Genomic DNA, 6,000 nt, shown 5'->3' on the forward strand with positions numbered 1-6,000 from the left:
TGTTGCTATTGCTTTTGATGTTTTGGTCATGAAGTCTTTGCTCATGCCTATGTCCTGAACGGTATTGCCTAGGTTTTCTTCGAAGTTTTTATGGTTTTAGATTTTACGTTTAAGTCTTTAATCCATCTTGAATTAATTTTTGTATAAGGTGTAAGGAAGGGGTCCAGTTTCTGTTTTCTGCATATGGCTAGCCAGTTTCCCCAGCAACATTTATTAAATAGGGAATCCTTTCCCTATTGCTTGCTTTTGTCAGGTTTGTTGAAGATCAGATAGTTGTAAATGTGTGGTGTTATTTCTGATGCCCTTGTTCTGTTCCATTTGTCTATATATCTGTTTTGGTACCTGTACTATGCTGTTTTGGTTACTGTAGCCTTGTAGTATAGTTTGAAGTCAGGTAGCATGATGCCTCCAGCTTTGTTGTTTTTGCTTAGGATTGTCTTGGCTATACAGGCTCTTTTTTAGTTTCATATGAAATTTAAAGTCTTTTTTCCTAGTTCTGTGAAGAAAGGCAATGACAGCTTGATGGGAATAGCATTGAATATATAAATTACTTTGGGCAGTATGGCCATTTTTACAATATTGATTCTTTGTATCCATGAGCATGGAATTTTTTTCCATTTGTTTGTGTTCTCTTTTATTTCCTTGAGCAGTGGTTTGTAGTTCTCATTGAAGAGGTCTTTCATGTCCCGTGTAAGTTTTATTACTAGATATTTTATTTTATTTGTAGCAATTGTGAATGAGAATTCACTCATGATTTGGCTCTCTGCTCTCTATTATTGGTGTATAGGAATGCTTGTGATTTTTGTCTGTTGATTTTTCATCCTGAGTCTTTGCTGAAGTTGTTTATCAGCTTAAGGTGTTTTTGGGCTGAGACGATGGGGTTTTAACACTCTTCTTTTTTAAAAAAATGTTTAAATTAAATTAATTAATTTATTATTATCATTATTTATTTTTTTGGTAGAGAGAAGGTCTCGCAATGTTGACCAGCCTGGTCTCACACTCCTGGCCTCAAGTGATCCTCCTACCTCGGCCTCCTGAAGTGCTGGGATTACAGGTGTGAGCCACCATGCCCTGCAAGATCACTCTATTCTTTGAGTTCTGGAAGTTCACAGTAAGCATCTTCTATTAACAAAAACTGTAAACAAGGCTTCCAGAGTGTAGAAATTAAATTTACAAACTGTGGCAATTGGATTAATTTAAACACACCAAAGTCATGCCATTCAGCAACAAAGCCCTTGTGCCTACTTTACGAGCTACCCGAGGCTCTTCTATTGACTGCCTATTGCCCAGTGATCTCCTACTCATCTGTTGTAATACACCTCATCTAATACCTTGAAAGTAAAATGAATATATGAAATCTTGCTGTATCCCAGTTCTAGAATATCCAAAGTAAAAATAATATACATCTTTTTTATAATAACACATATGTCAAAGGTTCTGCTGAGTGCAGTAACATAGATCTATACAAAGCAACTTTCCCAAGAATTAAACAAATATGAGATTGAATTACAAAAAAAAATTCTGTAGGCTTATTTTTTTAAAACCATTTATTTTGCTTAATCTCTAGTGTTAACAAGTGAACTATGATTAAAAATAATAATAAGTGTAAGTTCCATACTAACAGAACTTTCTGCTGTGATACTATAAATACTATAACTCCTTATCTTGTTCAGGGCTATAAAACTTGGCTTTTGTAGAATTTGTTTGTTTATGGTTTCTGGAATTTAACAAAGCAATAAAAATTTCTGATTAATCTACCTAAGTATATGAGTAGAAAGATCTCATGTGGGCCAGTTTAAAACATGCTGTGAATTTCCAGATTCTTCATTTTGAAGCTAACTTAAATAGAAGTTTATGTTGTAATTCACTTACCTTTCACAAAGCATGCCTTCATATGGTAAAGGGGGAAAGTGTTCATCAAAGGATTATAAAACATAAAATATTTATTGAAAATTAGTAATTTAACATTTTCCATTCAAGGTGAGGAATATATATATGTATTGACTCACCTTCTTAGCAATGGAATTCCTAGGCAGGGAGGGGGAAAGATGAAAACTATTTGAATATTGGATAAGATTTTAAAATAGTTCTAAATTACAACAAGCTTATTCCTCTAGGGAGATTGTTCTTTATTTCTGCTATAGGAAAAGAAAGCATTTTGTTAAATCTTTTCTAAAAGTTCCTATTCCATTGGGATGTCTCCTAGACAATGGGCTTTCTTGTGTAAGAATTGAATTTCTAGGATGAACTTGAGTGTCTCAAGTGGATCAATACGAGTTTTCTGAATAGCATACAATGTCAGAATTCTCACCTCAGAACTTTTATTGGGTTATGATCTCTTCTTCTTTCCTCATCCCCCTTTAAGAGCATACATTTTTTGTAAGTTCGAATTAAGAAAAGACTATTTAATCCTTTTACATGAATATTTGTCAAAACGTCACTTTGAGCATTACATATATACAATTTTATTTGTCAATTATACCTTAATAAAGCTGGAAAAAGTTTTCTTTAATCTTCTATCTTGCAAACATTATATAAATGTTTGCGTATATGATATATATGTATCATAATATAAGTATGATATGAAATATTCATCTGAAAGGATTAAAGCAATTAACAAAAAAGAAACCATATAGTCTATAAACAAATTTTAAAAGAAACACAAATTTTTAATGCTGTCTAAGGCCAACACATAAAATACTTGATGTCATCAAATATTGCTATTTGATTCCTTTACAAAATTTAGATGTGGATGTTTTCTTTAATTGTATACCATGACATGTACCATAGAAGTATTTAGAATAAAAGATAGTCAATTCAGCCCCTGCTTTTTAACACCATAAAATGTGTTCAATTTAGTAATAATAAAAACTCAAATATAAATGAGAAATAAAATTGATTTTATTTTATTAGATAAATAAATTTTATTTATCTGTAACTTTGCAAGCATTTCTATAATGTTTGAAGATAGAACATTTTAAACATTTTTTTTCAGCTGTATTAAGGTATAATTGACAAATAACATTGTATATATGTAATGCTCAAGGTGATGTTTTGATATAAATATTCATGTGAAAGGATTAAATTGGGCTAATTAACATATTCAGCACGTCACACACATGACATTTTTTGTGGTAAGAACATTTGAGATTTAATCTTTAATCAATAATAATACAATATTATTAACAATAGTGACAATGGAGTTCAATAGATTTCCAGAATGTATTCATCCTAACTAAAACCTTGTACCCTTTAGCCAACATTTCCCCAATTCCCTCACTTTCCTCTACCCTGTGTCCTGGCAACCACCATTCTACTCGGCTTCTCTCAGATGGATTTTTTAGATACCCCACATACATGAGATAAGGCAATATTTATCTTTCTGTGCCTGGCTTATTTTACTTAACATAATGACCTCTAGGTTCACCCAAATGACAAGATTTCCTTCATTTTAAGGCTTCATTTTTAGTATTCCATTGTGTCAAAGGTTCTGCTGAGTGCAGTAACATAGATCTATACAAAGCAACTTTCCCAAGAATTAAACAAATATGAGATTGAATTACAAAAAAAATTCTGTAGGCTTATTTTTTTAAAACCATTTATTTTGCTTAATCTCTAGTGTTAACAAGTGAACTATGATTAAAAATAATAATGTGTAAGTTCCATACTAACAGAACTTTCTGCTGTGATACTATAAATACTATAACTCCTTATCTTGTTCAGGGCTAAAAACTTGGCTTTTGTAGAATTTGTTTGTTTATGGTTTCTGGAATTTAACAAAGCAATAAAAATTTCTGATTAATCTACCTAAGTATATGAGTAGAAAGATCTCATGTGGGCCATGAGATCATTTTTAGTATTCCATTGTGTATATATACCACGTTTTCTTTATTCATTCATCTACTGTTGGACAATTAGGTTGCTTGTATATCAGGGCTATGGTGAATAATGTTTCAATGAACATAGGAGTGTAGTTATCTCTTTGACATAGTGATTTCATATACTGTGGATATATACCCAGTAGTGGGACTGCTGGATCATATGACAGCTTTATTTTTAATTTTTTGAGGAACTTACATATTGTTTTCCATAATGGCTATGCTAGTTTACATTCTTGCCAACATGGGCATGAGTTCCCTTTTCTCCACATCCTCACCGAAAATTATTAGCTTTTGTCTTTTTTATAATAACCATTTTAAAAGTTATAAAGTGATATTTCATTGTGGTTTTTATTTGCATTTCCCTGACGATTAGTAATATGCACATTTTTTCATATAACTGTTGGCCATTTTGTATGTCTATTCCGGTCCTTTGCTCGTTTTTCAATAGGATTATTTGTTTCCTTGCTATCGTGTTGTTTAATATATATATAGGATATTAACCTCTTATCAGATGCATTGTTTACAAATATTTTTCCACATTTAATAGACTGTCTCTTCGCTCTGCTGATGATTTCCTTTGCTGTGCAGAAGCTTTATAGTTTGTTATATTTCTATATGCCTATTTTTGCTTTTGTTGTCTGTGCTTTTGAGGTCATATTCAAAAAGTAATTTCCCAGATCCATGTCATGGGGCTTTTCCCTTATGTTTTCTTCTAGTACTTTTATAGTTCAGGTCTTATGTTTAAATCTTTAATCCATATTGAGGTGATATTTTTATTTGGTATGAAATAAAAGTCTAATTTCATTTTTCTGTATATGGACATCCAGTATTTCCAACACATTTACTGAAGAAACTCTTTTCCCCATTGCGTGCCCTTGGCAGCCTTGTGAAAAATCAATTGACCATAAATATGGATATATTTCAGGCTCTCCATTCTGTTCCATTGGTTTATGTGCCTGTTTTTAGTCTACTACTATGGTGTGTGATTACAATCACTTTGTAGTAGATTTTGAAGTTAGATAGTGTGATACCTCTAGCTTTGTTTCCATGACGATCCCCCATACCCCAGTATTGCTTTGGCTATTTGAATTCTTTCATAGTACCATGCAAATTGCAGGATTTTATTTTTCTATTTCGGTGAAAAATGTCATTGGCATTTTGATAGGGATTACATTGAATCTGTAGATCACTTGGGTAGTACGGACATTTTAACAATATTGATTTTTAAAATTCATGAACACAGGATATCTTTCCATTTATTTGTGCCTTCAATTTCTTTTATCAATATTTTATAAATTTCAGTGTACAGATCTTTCACCCCTTTTGTTAAATTGATTCCTAAGTTTTCTGTCTGCTTTTTAAATAGCAATTGTAAATGAGTTATTTTTTTTAATTTCCTTTTCAGATTTGTCACGGTTAGTGTATAAGAATGCTACTGATTTTTGTATGTTAGTTTTGTATTCTGAACCTTTACTGAATTTATTAGTTCTAATAGTTTTTTTTTTTTTTTTTTTTTGGTGGAGTCTTTTGGGTTTTCTACATATAAAATTATTTCTTTGCAAACAGGAATAATTTAACTTCTTCTTTTCCAATTTAAATGCCTTTTATTTATTTCTTTTTTTTTTTTTGCCTAATTGTTCTGGCTAAGACGTCTAGTACTATATTTAATAGAAGTTGTGAAAGTAGACAAACTTGTCTTGTTCCTGATCTTAGAGTAAAAGCTTTCCATGTGTTTTATTGAGTGTCAAGTTAGCTGAAGGATTGTTATATATGGCTTTATGGTGTTGAACTACATTTCTTCTATACCTAATTTGCTGAGAGTTTTTATCATTAAACGATGTTTAATTTTGCCCAATGCTTTTTCTGCATCTGTTGAGATGAGCACATGGTTTTTGTTTTTCATTCTTTAACATGGTGTATCACATTTATTAATTTGCATACATTGAACTATCATTGCATACCAGGACTAAATTCCACTTCATGATGTTGAATGGTCCTTTTCATGTGCTGTTGAATTTTATTTGTTAGTATTTTGCTGAAGATTTTTACATCTATGTTTTTCAGGGATATTGGCTTGTGATGTTCTTTTCTCGTAGTTTTCTTGTTTGGCTTTGGTATC

The sequence above is a fragment of the Pongo pygmaeus genome, chromosome 11 (assembly GCF_028885625.2).
Source record: "Pongo pygmaeus isolate AG05252 chromosome 11, NHGRI_mPonPyg2-v2.0_pri, whole genome shotgun sequence".
NCBI lineage: Eukaryota > Metazoa > Chordata > Mammalia > Primates > Hominidae > Pongo > Pongo pygmaeus.